Source organism: Lepus europaeus, chromosome 3, assembly GCF_033115175.1.
Source record: "Lepus europaeus isolate LE1 chromosome 3, mLepTim1.pri, whole genome shotgun sequence".
In the NCBI taxonomy this organism is placed as follows: Eukaryota; Metazoa; Chordata; class Mammalia; order Lagomorpha; family Leporidae; genus Lepus; species Lepus europaeus.
Window position 1 is genome coordinate 36,279,874 of NC_084829.1, and position 17,626 is coordinate 36,297,499.

General features: G+C 45.4%; 1 protein-coding gene across 2 annotated transcripts in view; it reads right to left on the reverse strand.

Moving 5' to 3' along the window:
• Positions 1-17,003, reverse strand: part of FKBP5 (FKBP prolyl isomerase 5) — a 127,376-nt gene extending 110,373 nt beyond the window's left edge. The window contains exon 1 of one of the 2 annotated variants that reach the window (XM_062186008.1): positions 16,896-17,003. The gene's annotated coding sequence lies outside the window, so the exon portion shown is untranslated. Of the gene's footprint in view, positions 1-15,121; positions 15,241-16,895 lie in introns of those variants that run through there. The other variant, XM_062186010.1, reaches the window with a different exon arrangement.
• Between the last annotated feature and the right edge of the window lie 623 nt (positions 17,004-17,626).

Sequence of the window (17,626 nt, forward strand, 5' to 3'; positions counted from 1 at the left end):
TTATTTTAGCTGTAGATCTTGACTTTATTTCCTCGGCACCTCAATTTCCTTGTCTAGAAAACAAGACAGCTGGACTAGAGGATATCCCCACATACACCTTCTTCCTTTCTCCCTCTCTGTTCCTTTCTACTTTTGGCTTTGTGATTTAGGTTCTAGCCTGGGGTTTTGAGGACAGAGAGAAAACAGCAGCAGATACCACTTGTACTTTGGAGAGAAGGAATAAGGATTATGTAAACAACTAGAAGATGGAGAAAAAGTCACAAACATGCTTACAAGAAAAATGGACCAAGAGGCATAATGGTTCAGGACAGATGATCATGAACTTCACTGTCAAACTTACTTAGAGAAGAAATTTCAGTTACTTTGAAATCAAGAAAGATAGTGAGAAATGCTAGATGCAGACTTAGAAATGTGATCTGCAACACACAAGAGCCTTGACAATCAAGAAGACTTTCCAAGTTCCCCCAGCACATATGGAAAAGATGTCCTGCTCCCTGGCTTAATCACTCATCATTCTGCCCGTGCACAATCACCATGGACTCTCCAACAGGTTACTGCTGGCTAATCTGGTTTAATCATTTCAAACAAACCTTGGCTATCTCCCCTTCATTATCACTCAATGTTCTATCATAAATGCATTCTCCCTTCTCTCAACTTATTAACAATAATTTATCAAGCTCTAACAATGTTTGAGGCACTATTCTATCAGCTTCTCTAGTTGTCTCAACAGTTCTAGCAGGAGGTTAAAGAACTGGCTTACCAAAATTACACAGTAGCAGAGCTAGGATTCCAACACTGGCAGTATGGCTCCAAGGAGCCTGTCAACTTGCTAACTAGTCCTTCAGAGCTCAGGTCAAGTTCCTTCACCTTCCTGATGTTCTTATCTGCTTAGCAATTATTCCTGCCTCTTGATCCCTGGAGTAAACCACTCCTTTGCTGCTCACCAGGGGATGTAGTTTGTTATTAATCCTTTGAACACGTGTTCTATCTTTTCTGAGAGCAGGACAGTGTCTTTCTTATTTTATAACACTACTTAGAACCCAACACAACTTAATAAACATCTACAACACAGCAATGTTTATCAATGAAACTATGAAAGCATTTATTATTTACTGAAGAGAGATAACAAATGTTGAGCTAAGTGCTCTACATGGTTCATTTAAGCCTCACAACAAACCTGAGGTAGTATTAATTTTAACGCTCCTCCACATTACAAATAAAGAAACGGAGGCTTAAAAAAATTATGCATCTTGTGAGTGATAAGATTCAAACCTCACAGTCTGACTTAAGAGTGTATACCATCCTCTTAATCCCCAGCCCACTACAAAACGCCTTGAAATAAAACAATCAGTCCTAACAATCCAACTTGTCCTTACTCAGCAGCATACTGTGGCATTATTGGATCCTGAAGATTCAGAATTAGAGGCACAGCTACTGCCTTCAAGAAACTTACACCCCATTAAGAATTCAGGACCAAACTTTGCTATCATGGCATAGCCACCATCGTGAAAACTCGGAATCCTTGGAAATGATCTTCCGCATCATTCCTTCTCCTCCAGGTTTGCCCACAGCCTTTCTGTAGGACTTAAGTTGCAGGAATAGAGAGCAGAATGGCCCCCCATTAATCCTAACAATTACTGGGGCATCTGAATTGAAATTAGAGACAGCTTGGATATTTTAATTCCATACCCATAGTCAAACATGTGTATTGAAGGGCAGCTGGAAAAAAGCAGCAGCAAAACAGCAAAGAGATTTGAAAGTCACATTGTAAAGATAAGAAAAAGGAAGAGAAGCAGGGAGTGGATACAAACAGAAGGTGAAAGTAAAGGTTCATAGTAAATTCAGTGGACAGATGTAGATAAAACACTATTTTATGAATGCCAACTCCTTTAATTATTCCTTTTCCTAATCTCTAATGGAAACAAAAATTTATGAAACTGCCACTGAAAAATCATTAACTAGGAACAACATATAAATTAGGAGGTTTTTTTTTTTTTTCCTGAGAAACCAGTCACCCTGGGATTTCAGAGCTGCATTCTAAAATTTTAATGTTTTTACAACTAAAGCTAGAAAGGTTAAAACACCTTAATGTGCTGAAGAACATGGAGCTACTTAGTAGCAACACTGCTGAACTTCATTCCGCTGTCTGTTTTTATCACAGCAGGCATTCCAGACGCTGTGTATTTTTCTCCTTTTTCCACCCTTAATAACCATTAAATTAATTTATGCATATATATTTCAAGAATCCCCATAGTTATTCATAGTTCCCTTAGAAGAAATTAATCAGCTATTCTAGGGTATCTAGGATAATATAGTATTCATTCTCTTAACCCCAAAGTCAGTAATCTTAAATTAGGTCTTGGTTCCTACAAGGAAAAAATTTTAATGTCTCCTAGAAGAGTAGACCAAGAAAGGTCTCCATAAGCCGATCAAAAAGAAGCCAAGTTGATAAACTACAACTTATCTAGAAAGGAATGGGCCCAAAGCCCCTGAGACCACACAACTGCTAGTGGAAAGTACAATGGCTAATAACTTAGTTTTCCCTTTGCATGTTATATGCTCCCAACTAACCTCAGGCTCCTACCTGTCAGAAAAACTTCAATTCCAGGAGCCTGTAAAGAAAAGGCAAAGTAATGAAATAGAGTATCCTATCACTTTTAGGAAAGGTAGTTTTCTTTTTCAAGATTTCATTTTATTTATTTGAAAGGCAAAGTTGAGAGAGAAACAGAGAGAGAGAGAGAGAGAGAGAGAGAGAATCTTCCATCCATTGGTTCACTTCCAAAAGGCAGCAATGGCCAGGGATGGGCTAGTTCAAAATCGGGAGCCAGAAGCTTCCTCCAGGTCTCACACATGGGTACAGAGGCCCAAGCACCTGGTCTGTCTTCTACTGCCTTCCCAGGTGCATTAGAAGGGAACTGGATCGGAAGTGGAGCAGCCCTGAATGGTAGCTTTTTTTTTTTTTAAGATTTATTTATTTACTTGAAAGTCAGAGTTACAGAGAGAGAGAAGAGAGGCAGAGAGAGAGAGAAGTCTTCCATCTGCTGGTTCACTCCCCCAATTGGCCACAACCACCGGAGCTGTGCAGATCTGAAGCCAGGAGTCAGGAGCTTCTTCCAGGTCTCCCACGTGGATGCAGGGGCCCAAAAACTTGGGCCATCTGCTACAGCTTTCCCAGGCCATAGCAGAGAGCGAGATCAGAAGAGAAGCAGCTGGGACTCGAACCAGAGCCCATATGGGATTCCAGCACTGCAGGCGGCGGCTTTACCCACTATGCCACAGCCAGCCCCACTGAACGGTAGCTTTTTAACAGGAACTATCTCAACCAAGAAATAAGGGACAAGGGATAGGAGAGTCTTCATGTAAAGCAGGAGTGGGGAACGTCAAGGCCCCCAGGCTCTGTGCAGCCTGCAAAATCATCAGGTCTGGCCCTACCAAGGCAACTACAGGTGGGACTTGAAATTCAATAACTATAGCAGGATAATGTTTAAGTTGATAATTCTGTATGGCCCACAAATTATGTTATAAATATCTAAATGGCCATTGGAAGAAAAAAGATTCCCTATCCCTGAACCCACAGACCTGCACTTTAGTCATAAAAATACTAAAAAGTCCTGAAAATATGTTATGTACACTCAGTTCATTGCCTTGCTGCAAAGCACGTGTAGATATTCTGAACCTGGAGGAAGTTCTCCTCGATCACATCCAAGTCCCTTGCCCAAACCTCTGGATAAATGTAGGCCCCACCAGCCACCAGCGTATTCGAGCTGAGAGACTTGGCAATCTTCCATATCACCTTGGTTTAAATATAATTACTATCTTGGCCTCAAAAAGTATGTGTTCGTCCTACAAGTCTGACTGAAGCCTTCTCTGGAAGGAAATGTCCTGTTTTATTTAGGGGACATATCTTAATTTTGGTATGTATGAACTTCATTACAGATTAGGGATAACTTCCTGTTTTAACATGCTAACAAAATTGGGCCAAGAGTAGTGGAAATGAAAGGTACAAAAAGATCAAATGTGGTTATTATAAAGTTAGAAACAAAGGGAGTTAGTGGCTCACTGAGCTTAAGAAGTCAAAAACAACCAGTAAGGATAATTGGGTCATTAACAGGTGAAGAGGGAAGTCAGCAGGAGAAGCGTTTTGGCTGGAGGAGAGGGCAGATCAGATGTGGGCTGGTATACAGCTACTACAGAGAGAGTATGTAAAAATATTTTCAGTTACAGACCTCAAGTTGAGAAAGTGATATAGATCTGGAGATCTAAAAGGGGGTGGCAGTTAAAGTATAACAATGGGAGCTGGTGCTGTGGCATAGTGGGTAAAGCTACCACCTGCAGTGCCGGCATCCCATATGGGCTCTGGTTCGAGTTCCGGCTGCTCCACTTCTGATCCAGCTCTCTAATATGGCCTGGGAAAGTAGTGGAAGATGGCCTAAGTCCTTGGGGCCCCTGCACCCACGTGGGAGAACTGGAAGAAACTCCTGGCTCCTGGCTTCCAGCACATGGAACACCTCTCCCTCTTGTCTCTCTCTCTCTGTCTGTCTGTCTGTCTCTCTCTCTCTCTCTCTGTCTCTCTGCCTCTGCCTTTCTCTAACTCTGCCTTTCAAATAAATAAATAAATCTTTAAAAAAAACCCTGCAAACTAAATAAAAAAAAAAAAAGTATGGCAATGATTGAATTTTCAGAGAAAAACAAGGTAACAGAAGAACATTTTGACAGCTGCATATCTCAGATACTACACTTTGGAGATAAACCTAATTTTCTAGATGACCAGCAACTTATTCTACAGATATGCAGTACCTAAAACAATTTATTCTAATTAAAAGCTTAAAAATTAATTTTTATTTTTCAGACTATGAACTAACTAAAAGAAATTAGAGAAAAACAGTCTCTCAACTACTATTTTCCAAAGTCAAGTTTCTGAGTTAAAACACACTGCTTGTTTTATTTATTATAAAACTTTTGAAAGAAATGAGAAGAAAACTTGGTACACCAATACTACCAGTTTTTCAAAGCACATTATGAGGGGCTGTCACTGTGGCACAGCGGGTTAAAGCCCCAGCCTGCAGAGCCAGCATCCCATATGGGCTCCGGTTTGAGTCCCGGCTGCTCCACTTCCGATCAAGCTCTCTGCCATGGCCTGGAAAGCAGTGGAAGATGGCCCAAGACCTCGGGTCCCTGCACTCATGTGGGAGACTTGGAAGAAGCTCCTGGCTCCCGGCTTTGGATCAACTCAGCTCTGACCATTGTGGTCATTTGGGGAGTGAACCAGCATATGGAAGAACTCTGGCTCTGGCTCTGCCCCTCTCTTAACTCTGTCTTTCAAATAAGTAAAATAAATCTTATTAAAAAAAAAAAAAACACACATTGGCAGGCGCCACGGCTCACTAGGCTAATCCTCCACCTTGCGGCGCCGGCACACCGGGTTCTAGTCCCGGTCGGGGCATCGATCCTGTCCCGGTTGCCCCTCTTCCAGGCCAGCTCTCTGCTGTGGCCAGGGAGTGCAGTGGAGGATGGCCCAAGTGCTTGGGCCCTGCACCCCATGGGAGACCAGGAGAAGCACCTGGCTCCTGCCATCGGATCAGCGCGGTGCTCTGGCCGCAGCGCGCCAACCGTGGCGGCCATCGGAGGGTGAACCAACGGCAAAAAGGAAGACCTTTCTCTCTGTCTCTCACTGTCCACTCTGCCTGTCAAAAAAATAAATAAATAAATAAAACAAAAAAAACACATTAACTTGGACTGGCATCGTGGCATAGAAGGTAAAGCCATCATGTGCGATGCTGGTATCCTGGCTGCTCCACTTCCAACCCAGCTCCCTGTTAAAGGCCTGGGAAAAGCAGTGAAATATGGCTCAAGTATTTGGGTTCCTGCCACCCCCATGGGACACCCAGATGAAGCTTCTGGCTCCTGGCTTCAGCCATCTGGAGAGTGAACCAGTGAATGGAAGATCTTTCTCCCTGTCTCTTCCTCTTTCTCTGTTAACTCTGACTTTCATATAAATAAACCTAAAAACATACACACACACACACACACACATTAGCCAAAATGTTAAGGATTAATGAGTCTGAAGAATAATCACATTAATGAATCTGGAGAGTGGATACATGGATATTCATTATACTGTTCTCTTCGGTTCTGTGAATGTGTGAAACTTGCATAATAAAAAAGGCTAAAAAGGGCTACCTACAAATTTTTTGTTAAAGATTTATTTATTTACTTGAAAGTCAGAGTTACAGAGAAGCAGAGGCAGAGAGAGAGAAGTCTTCCATCCCCTGGTTCACTCCCCAAATAGCCACAGTGGCCAGAACTGAGCCCATCCGAAGCCAGGAGCCAGGAGCTTCTTCTGGGTCTCCCATGCGGGTGCAGGGCCCCAAGGACCTGGGCTATCTTCTGCTTTCCCAGGCCATAGCAGAGAGCTGGATGGGAAATGGAGCAGCCCATAGGGGATGCCGGCACTGCAGGAGGCGGCTTTACCCTCTACAGATATTTTTAAAATACATCTTCAGTTAAGGCTAGCAACTCAAAAAAGATAAATAATTTTCTAATAATGCACTTCTCCTCTCAATAGACCAGTGAAATTAAGTGTATATAAAAGAGAGAAAAGGCCTCTCCTGTCATTCAGAGAAACATGAATACATTACATTCATTAAATGGAAACAGTCTTATCCATGGTGGTTGATATTAGACATCTGTGATTTTTATCCTCAATGGACTTGTGGTCTTGTTGAAAAATATATGACATATAAATGTATGGTTTTGATAAGTAAAGGCAAAGTGAGTGCTTTTCTTTAGTATCAATGGTTAATTTGTTGAGCATCTGGTTAGCCCTTCAGTTACTTCTAAAATCTTCTACACTAGTAAAGTAGCCAAATAGACAAGATACTGGGGTAGATACAAAAATATATATTTTTAAATAATGAATCAATATTAATAAATTACACATAATTCTGTTATAAAAACATATTTAAAAGGATATAAAACAATAAGAAAGTTGAATTTTTCTTAACAATTATCATTACTTAAGCTATGATTTAAATAGAGTTAATTTAAATCAAATCACAGTATTGAGGCTATGGACACTAAAATCAGTAGAGAGTAGCTGACCATTTCCCACTTCCTGATGACATGAACAGTTCATCTGATCTGCAAGCACCCACCCCTCCTCACCACCACAAAACACCAACCAGACGTTTGACTTCTTTGGTAAAATCCAGGATAGAGAAGCCTGCACATGTCTGCAAGAAACCTGGCCCACTGCAGGTGTGCAATTCTGCCAACAGGAATAATAACCACCTTCACCTCCCAGAAAGCTACTGCTACACATCAGTCTTACTCCCCAGGTGATGTGCACAGGATAACAAAATGAAGCAGGTTTACTTGCTGGCAGTTCTACCTTGAGTCATTTTCAGGTTCCTGTTTCTTCTCACAAAAACATGTTGTCATGAAACTTCAGTGAAAAGCAGAATACACACAATGGTGTATTCAGAAATTCCATGAAAAAATGGAATTAAAAAACAAGTTTATTTCGGTGCAAGAAAAACACCCTGACATCCATGCAGTCTTTTCATAATACACATTTTCCATGAACTCTTTGAAGACCCTTTGTATAAGTACAAAGACAGCCAATGACTCTTTTTTCCATCATTATTAAACTACTGATTAATTGATAATTGAAGTATTTCACTTTTTCCAGATAACAAGATCATCTCATTTGAAACACTTTTAGGGTTTTCTCCTTTGGTAAAACTTATATACTATAAAATGTACAGATTTCAAGTATCCAGCTCAGTAAATGTGAACAAATGTATATGACAGTTGGTGAATCTGGATGAAGTTACACAGAAGTTCCTTGTACTGGACTTGCAACTTTTCTGCAGTTGAAAATTACATGAGGCCGGCATCGTGGCTCACTAGGCTAATCCTCTACCTGCAGCGCCAGCACCCCGGGTTCTAGTCCCAGTTGGGGCACCGGATTCTGTCTTGGTTGCTCCTCTTCCAGTCCAGCTCTCTGCTGTGGCCCAAGTGCTTGGGCCCTGCACTCGCATGGGAGACCAGGAAGAGGCACCTGGCTCCTTGCTTCGGATTGACGCAGCGCACCAGCCACTTGGGGGGTGAACCAACGGAAAGGAAGACCTTTCTCTCTCTCTCTCTCTCTCTCACTGTCTAACTCTGCCTGTCAAAAAGAAAAAAAAAAAAGAAAAAGAAAAAGGAAAAGAAGAAGAGAAAGAAAGAAAGGAAGGAAGGAAGGAAGGAAGGAAGGAAGGAAGGAAGGAAGGAAGGAAGGAAGGAAATTACATGAAAATAGGCTGCCAGTATTTGGTGCAATGATTAAAATACTGCTTGGGTTGCCCACATCCCATATCACAGCCCCTGGGTTTGAATCCCAGCTCTGGTTCCGATTCCCGCTTCTTGCTAAAGTACATCGTGGGAGGCAGCAACTGATGGTTCAAAGACTTGAGTCCCTGCCACCTGCACAGGAGACCCACAGAGAGTTTTTGGCTCCTGGCTTCGGCCTGGCAAGGTACAAGTCCAAGGTGTTGCGGGCATCTGGGGAGTAAACCAGCAGGTAGAAGATTTCTGTCTGCCTGTCTCTGTCTCTACCTTTCAAGTAAATTAAAATAAATAAAAATTATTATTATTTTTTTTTGACAGGCAGAGTGGACAGTGAGAGAGAGAGACAGAGAGAAAGGTCTTCCTTTGCCGTTGGTTCACCCTCCAGTGGCCACTGCGGCTGGCGCGCTGCGACCGGAGCACCGCGCCGATCCAAAGCCAGGAGCCAGGTGCTTCTCCTGGTCTCCCATGGGGTGCAGGGCCCAAGCACTTGGGCCATCCTCCACTGCACTCCCTGGCCACAGCAGAGAGCTGGCCTGGAAGAGGGGCAACCGGGACAGAATCCGGTGCCCTGACCGGGACTAGAACCCGGTGTGCCGGCGCCACAAGACGGAAGATTAGCCTAGTGAGCCGCGGCACCGGCAAAAATTATTTTTAAAAGATTATTTATTTATTTATTTATTTGAAAGGCTGCATTACAGAAAGGCAGAGACAGAGACAGATGGAGAAAGGTCTTCCATCCACTGGTCCACTCCCCAAGTGGCCACCACGTCCACAGCTGGGCCGATCCAAAGCCAGGAGCCAGAAGCTCCCAGGAGGGTGCAGGGGTCCAAGGACCTGGGCCATCTTCCACTGCCTTCCCAGGCCAAAGCAGAGAGCTGGATCAGAAGTGGAGCAGCCAGGACTTGAACCAGCGGCCATATGGGGATGCTGGCGCTGTAGGCAGTGACTTTACTCGTTACGCCACAGTGCCAGCCCCAGATAAAAATTATTTTTAAAAAATTATATGAAAATACAGTTATTCAAAAAGTGTATACTTCCATTTTCATCCTCCGAGTCAAGATACAGAATATTTCCATCACCCCAGAAGGTTCTTTTGTGCTCTTTCCCAGTCAACCACAGTCCGTATCCAGAGGCAACAACTGTCCTGATTTTTATCACCACCCCTTAGTTTTGCCTATTCTTGTATTTTTCATTAGGGCATCATATAGTGCATGTGCCACCCCTCCCCCGCCTCTATTGCTCTGAATATTTTCTGAGATTCATCTCTATTGTTGTGTGAATCAGTAACTCAATCCTACTGTGGAAAAAGCAGCAACAGATATTTTGTACCAAATTTTTTGTGGACATCTATTTCACTCCTCTTGGTGCAGCAAGATTTCATTTGGAGAAAAACAAGGGTTTCACAGACAAATAAGCCTGGAAAATAAGAGTAGATGGGGCTATATGCGGCACATATACATATAAGAGCTATGTGTATATAGTTACATGTAATGCAAAAATAGGTATTTTATATTTATTGACATATATGTATGTACCTTACATATGCTTAAATAATTCTGAGACGTACACCTAGGACCAAAAAAGATATTTTCAAATAACTTAAAAGGGTAAGTTCATAGTGAAAATAAACCTAAAATGAGAAAGATGACATATGAATTTTTCTTAATAAATTTATTTATATAAGTTCTTTAACCTAAGAATAAGTCAAAAGAAAATTCTCTCCGTATAATCTACCCTGTTATGGGTCAATTAAACACTTTTTTATAACAAATATCTCCTCCAAAACTGGAATTTCAAAACGTTAGAGGCTACCATCTACTACAAAGTAGTTTTTCACCATATGGACAATACTTAAAATATGTGCTAAGATTACAAGACTGTTTTATTGTCTTGCTTTTTTAAAAAGTTAGACATGGAAATTATTTTACTGATTAATATTTAACATTATCAAAGAACATTCCGTGCTCATTCAGGATATATTCTGATAAAGACTCAATCTTTAGGATGTGTTCTCCATTCGAAAAAGTAGCCTCCTGCAGCTTTAAGCACCCAATACATTTTTACTTTTTTTTTTTTTTTTTGACAGGCAGAGTGGACAGTGAGAGAGAGAGAGACAGAGAGAAAGGTCTTCCTTTTGCCATTGGTTCGTCCTCCAATGGCCGCCACGGTAGCGCGCTGCGGCCGGCGCACCGCGCTGTTCCGATGGCAGGAGCCAGGTGCTTATCCTGGTCTCCCATGGGGTGCAGAGCCCAAACACTTGGGCCATCCTCCACTGCACTCCCTGGCCACAGCAGAGAGCTGGCCTGGAAGAGGGGCAACCGGGACAGGATCGGTGCCCCGACCGGGACTAGAACCCGGTGTGCCGGCGCCGCAAGGCGGAGGATTAGCCTGTTGAGCCACGGCGCCGGCCTCATTTTTACTTTCAAATTCTACTATGTAACATACAGCTGATAAATCAGGAGACCTTTAATTTCCAGAGAAAGGAACATCAGGAAACAAGCAAATGTGATTTTTTTTTTTTTTTTGAGATCAATTTGAAATTGCCAAGCATGCGTTTGATAATCATTTTCAGGGGATTCCTCATTTACCATCTGCAAATTGCTAAGACTGGGCAGCAGTGTTGTGGCACAGTGGGTTAAGACGCTGGCTGTGATCCCAGCATCCTGTATGAGCACCGGTTTGGGTCTTAGCTGCTCCATTTCTGATCCAGTCCCATGCTAATGTTCTGGTAAAAGCAACAGAAGATAACCCAAATACCTGGGCCGCTGCCTCCCACATGGTAGACCAGGAAAGAGTTGCAGGCTCCTGGCTTCGGCCTGGCACAGACACTGCCATTGTGGCCATTTGGGGAGTGAACCAGCAGATGGAAGACTCTCTCTCTGTCTCTTCCTCTCTCTTTATATAACTCTGCCCTTCAAATAAGTAAACAATTTTTTTTTAAATTGCCACAACTGAAGCAGTGTTCTACAAATGATTCTAGAAATTTACTGTTACCTCCCTTAGAAGGCGTTTGCAACTACAAAAGGGAAAAAACAACCCTCTTCCAGTCTTTGATCTTTCTTCATCTTTTATTCCTCCTTCCAAAAAATAAGTAAGTTCAAAAACATAAAATTCAAATGTAGTACATTTTTATCTTAAAAAACATTCATGGCATTTGGATGTTCCCTAACTTTCACAGATGTATGACTGTTTACTTTAAAAATTATTTTACTCTGAAAATACATATTTTCATTTTTCTAATAATTGTACCTTTCACTAAAAAAAGCCTTGATTAAGCCTTAATTTTTATTACAAAAATGACAGCAACTCCAAACAGCTACAGTAACCAGCTTCCAATAGCCTTTGCCTGATTGTTTTAAAGAACTACAGTAAAATTTTATTCTTATTTTAAAAATGTTTTGCTTCTAGGTCAAGAGCACAAAACCAGTGCATCAGATGTGTAGACCCCACACTTGCTCTGGTGGTCCTGCATTCTCAATAATCACATTTTCCAAAATGCTAGACATAAATACTAAATCAAACATAAGATGCAGGTCAGGTCTCATAAACTCTGAGAGGCACACATTAAAGCAGGTGTAATAGAGTGGTGGGATGCCATCTGCTTGGGATGCCCACACCCCACATTCAAGTGCATGGTTCAAGTCCTGGCACTCCATGCTTCAGATCCAGCTTCCTGCTAATGCGGCAGGCAACAGCCCACGTACTTGGGAAACCTGAACGGGGCTCCTGGCTCTTAGCTTCTGTCTGGCCTAGCTCCGGCCATTGCGGCCATTTGGGGAGTGATCCAGCGAATGGAAGACCTCTCTCTCTGTCTCCTTTTCTCTCAGTAAACTCTGCCTTTTTTTTTTTTTTTTAAGATTTATTTTACTTATTTGAAAGAGTTACAGAGAGAGGCAGAGATAGAAAGAGAAATCGTCCATCCACTGGTTCACTCCCCAGATGGCCACAATGGCTGGAGCTGGGCCAGACGGAAGCTAGAAGCCAGGAGCTTCTATCTGCTGGTACACTCCCCAAATGGCTGCCACAGCCAGGGCTGTGCCAGGCTGAAGCCAGGAGCTAGGAGCTTCTTCTGCATCTCCCACAGCAGTGCAAGGACCTAAGCACTTGGGTCATCTTCTACTGCTTTCCCAGGTGCATTAGCAGGGAGCTGGATTGGAGGTGGAACAGTCGAGACTCAAACCTGCACCTGAATGGGATGCTGGTGTTGTAGCCCGCAGCTTTACCCGCTGTACCACAATGCTGGCCCCAGACCCTATGTCTTAACTGCTAGGTCAAATACCTACCCCCTGTTGTACATATTGTGATACACAATTCTGCAATTAATTTATAGTAAGCAATTAAGTATCTATATTTTATAATTCTGAAACTATCTGGACTTTCTAGCCTATTGATTAGTACTTAATTTTGTTTTTTCAATATTTTATACTTATGAATTTTTCTTTAGTACATTACAGTGTTTTAAAATCCTGAAATTACATCCTTAAAAGTATAAAGAAAATTCTACCTACCTATACCAGAAACTGGGTGGATGATAGTATATAAATCATGTAATTACTGATTTAAAACAGTAGTGACTTAAGTGTGATTTAATTTGCAAATGAAACTTTTATTTACCTTGTAAAAGATCAGCCAAATGAGACAGGTTAAAATAATTTATAGTAGAACTATATGTATTAACAAGTTACTGGGGCCGACGCTGTGTGGCAGCAGGTTAACACCCTGGCCTGAAGCGCCAGCATCCCATATGGGTGCTGGTTCGAGACCTGGCTGCTCCACTTCCCATCCAGCTCTCTGCTATGGCCTGGGAAAGCAGTGGAAATGGCCCAAGTCCTTGGGCCCTGCACCCTCATGGGAGACCCAGAGGAAGCTCCTGGCTCCTAGCTTTGGATCGGCCCAGCTCCGGCCGTTGCGAACAACTGGGGAGTGAACCAGTGGATGGAAGACCTCTCTCTCTCTCTCTCTCTCTGTGCCTCTCCTCTCTCTGTGTAACTCTGACTTTGAAATAAATAAATAAATCTTTTTTAAAAAGTTACTAACAGGTTGTAATTATCAGTACTTAAAATAATTGTGTGTGTATGTGTGTGTGTGTGTGTGTGTAACTCTGCCTTTCAAATAAATAAGTAAATCTTTAAAAATAAAAAAGACATCAGGGGCACCTGGGTTCGGTACCTAGCCCTGACTCCTGGCTGCACCTTCCTGATAATGAAGATCCTGAGAGGCAGCATTTCTGGCTCAAGTGATTGGGTTTCCGACACCCAAATGAGAGACCTGGACTGAGCTCTGGGCTCCCTGCTTCACCAAGGTCTGGTCTGGCCTGGCCCAGCCCAGGCTGTTGTGGGCATTTGGAGAGTGAGCCAGCAAACGGAAACTCTCATTCTATCTCAAATAAATATACTAACATTTTTTAATGTGTTGAAACTGTTTCAGATGAAAATGTGATTTTAAAAAATAAGTACAATATAGATTCTTCCTTAGAAATTGTGAAAAAGTATATTAAAAGCTTAGGGAGGACATTCCTAATAGCAGGTACAAAATGCATGTTTCTATTAAATAAAGCAGTATTAATGTTTGTAACAGTGTTGTTCAATCTATCTTTTGGATTTAGCTAAAGTCCTTGTTTTTTTGTGAAGTCATTCACTTAAAAATATTTACCACTCGCACCACCAGCCCCCAATCAAAAGGAGCCATAGCTGAGGGTAACTGCTTAAAAAAAAAAAACTGCCAGTGTTTATTGTGAGAATTCAGCTTGTGCTTAATTTTGAAGATAAAATGTGCTTGATAAATTAAAGCGAACCAAAAAAAAATTAAAATGAACAGCCGGTGCCACAGTTCAATAGGCTAATCCTCCATCCAGCGGTGCCAGCACCCCGGGTTCTAGTCCCGGTTGGGGCACCAGATTCTGTCCCAGTTGCCCCTCTTCCAGGTCAGCTCTCTGCTGTGGCCCGGGAGTGCAGTGGAGGATGGCCCAAGTCCTTGGGCCCTGCACCCCATGGGAGACTAGGAGAAGCACCTGGCTCCTGGCTTCGGATCAGCACAGTGCGTCGGCCGCAGAGGCCACTGGAGTGTGAACCAATGGCAAAAGGAAGACCTTTCTCTCTGTCTCTCTCACTGTCCACTCTGCCTGTCAAAAAAAAAAAAAAAAAAAAAGGACAAAAAAAATTAAAGTGAACAAAATTCAGTAGTTAAAATATGCAAAAACTGAATTTTAAAATAGGTTTTCATTTTAAGATACGTTCATAATTAAAGTACCTAAAATATACTTTTGTGTAAACAAATTTATGAGACATAACTTTACGGTATTTGGTATATTAAAGCACCATCACAGGATAAGGATTATAAACCCTCTAACAGCACAGCACTTAAATATATTCCTTTACACTAAAGAGCAATTAAATAAATAACGGGAAACAATGAAAGCCCAAGTGCCATAAAGTCCTTTACAACTTTGTAAAGGCGAAACCCATTCTACGTGAGGACAAGTCACTGTTCTTTCTACGATTCCTAAGCATCCGAAAGCCAGCTCAGCTTGTACAGCAATAACTTCTGCGGGTGTACAAAGAGGATGTTCTTCTCCGGACTAATCCGTTCTAAGTAGAGAAGCCTTCAGGAAACTAAAAAGCCCGAAACATGGATTCTTTTTCCAATGCAAGAGTAAACAGAAAATTAAAGACTTAATTAGTTGCCTAATTCATTAAGTTTTTCATATTGAACTGATAACAATTGTTTTAAAAATAAAAATTCACTCAAATTTCCCATAAGTAAAAAAAGTTAAAGATTCCAAAAAACATACCTGCTTTACAAAATGCTGGAAAGACAAAGCCCTTACAACATACGTGGGAAGTTCAAAAAGTTCACGAAAAAGTGGAATTAAGAGATGGATTTATTTCAGTACAAAACATTCTTAAATCCAGACAGTTTCTTCATAATAGGCATTTCTGTGAATTTTAAAGACCCCCGTTATCTAAGTTTGTTGCTTGAGAGAAATAAAACGATTTAGAAAGATCATCTTTATTTTTTTTTTTTTACTCTGAAGTAGTCACAACTTTGGCTAAACAGTTCTGACCTCTTATTAACTGTTACATAATTCTAATTAGCAAGGTAAATAAGCAAATTAAAGTTAATAACGCTGCTCCCAGGAAGTCAAACATATCCAACATGTGCATCAAACAGAAAACCCGAGCACACGAGATCCCCTGTGTCTCCCAGGGTCCTCATTTTAGAAATACAACTGTATAGCATGTCCAGGTTGGTCAGGGCTAAGTGTGGCGGGCTAGGCAGGGGTCGGCAGGCAGACACACACACGGAAACGCTCAGGGAAAGTACGACAGGACAAAAAGCTCTCACCAGGGTGAGGCCTTTTTACTGGGCGACCCTTGGAGTTTGACTCCCATCCCGGGAGAGGCAGCTCCTCTGACTCTCTAAAGCAAAGACCCCAGCGCGGGGGCAGGGGCGGGAACTCCCGTGGACTGCAAACCCCCACCCCAAGTCCGCCCTAACTCTTCCCGGGGGCCCCCATCGAACAAGGCGGGGAGACAATGAGAGCAAACAGTCCAGGTCAGAGAGCGAAGAAAGCTCCCATTCAGAGCTATACGCCTCACTCCCCTGGAAAGCACAGCCCAGAAAGCGAATCCAAAACCACGCGGCCCGCGGAGGGCAGCGGGGGCTCTGCGCGCTCCCCTTCCCGGCTGTACCTGCCCGAGCCGTCGCCGCCGCCGCCCAGGCCGCCCCGCACTGGGCGGCTGCGCCCGCAGCAGGCAGCCCGCAGCGCCCGGGTCCCGCACGCGGCTTCTGCAAGCCGTCCGGGGCGCACGGCTCCCGGGGCGGCCGGAGCCGCAGGCGTCCCCGGACCCACCCCGGCCGCCAACTCTCGGCCCGCACCGGAGAGTGCGGGTCACCTGCGAGCGCGGCGCGGCGCCCGCACCCCGCCGAGGGGCCGTGCGGCTCGCAGGCACCGAGCGCCAGGGCGGCAGGTGACGGCGGGGCACGCCCGCGTCCACACCCAGCGGGCGGCCACCCCGCGCGCGGCCGGGGCGCTCCGTTATCCTCGCCCTCCGCGGGCCCGCCAGGTGAGCGAGTCTCCATCGCGCCCGCGGCGTCCCGGGCTCCAGGCCTCCGGCCGCCCCGGTCCCGGAAGGCGAAGTTGCGCTCCCGCCCGCGGCTGCGGCTGCTCGGGCGCCGCCCGGCTTCTCCGAGGGTCCCGCGGCGCCGGGCCTCGGGCGAGTCCGGGGCCGCCGACGACAGCCGCAGCCGGGACCTGTCGCCCCGGGCGGGAAACAAAAGCCGAGGGAGGGCGAGCGGGCGCGACCGGGAGGGGGAGCGCGGCGCGGGCGGAGAGCGGCTCCCGCGGCCCCCCGGAGGGAGCCTCGGCCCGGGGGCCCCCGCAGTCGGGCCGGGAGCCCCCCGGGCGCTCACCTCGAGGACTTGCAGCCCCTCGCGCCACTCCCTCCCGGGCTGGGGAGCCGCGCGAGGGGCCGGGCGGCAGCGGCAGAACCTGAAAAGAGGGAATTGGGCTCTCGGGACCCCGCGGCCGCCCCACCTCAGCCCTGCGGCCATGGCGCCGGTACCTGTCGCCACGGTGCCTGGCCAGCTCCTGCTCTCTCCGCCTCGCCCGCGCGCCGCTCGCCCCTCAGCCCGCCCAGCAGGCAGCCCGCGCGCCGGACACCGCAGTCCGAGACTGGCAGCGCCCGCGAGCCGGCCCGAATCCCCCGGGCAGCGCCCGGCATGGTCCCGCCCCCGCCGGCCGCAGGACCCCCCTTCCATAGGGCCCCGGGGCTGTCAGTCCGCCCCCAAAAGGCGCGCGGGCTGTCGCTCCGCGTGTCCGGATTGGTGGCCGCGCGCGGTCCATGCAAATAAGGCCCCGCCCACGTTTATTTGCATCTCCGCCCCCCCCCCACTAGCCCACGTGTCTGGCCCTTGCCCTTTGTGGGGGCTGGAGAAAAGGGATGGAGGAAGCTGACCGACACCCCCTCAACCTCAGCCCTTCCCTCCACAGAAACTAACGCCCAAGCAAGATAGTTGACCCCACAGCCGTACCGTGTCTGTCTGTCCTGCGGGCCTGGCCTGAGGCGGGAGAGGGGTCAGGTCGGACTGTTTGCGTTAGGTTAGCAGTCCAGGTTAGCTCCAGGACACTACCCCAGGAAGCCAGAGATGCTCGGTCGGCACTGAGAAAATCCCGCCCCAAGAACCAGGTAAGCACACGGCACCTCCGTTGGATACCCTAGGGACCGTGAGAACCCTGTGGCCCCCACGCTGTCCCCGCGGAGGTGGGGTGCAGGGGCGGCGGGGGACCTTAGGG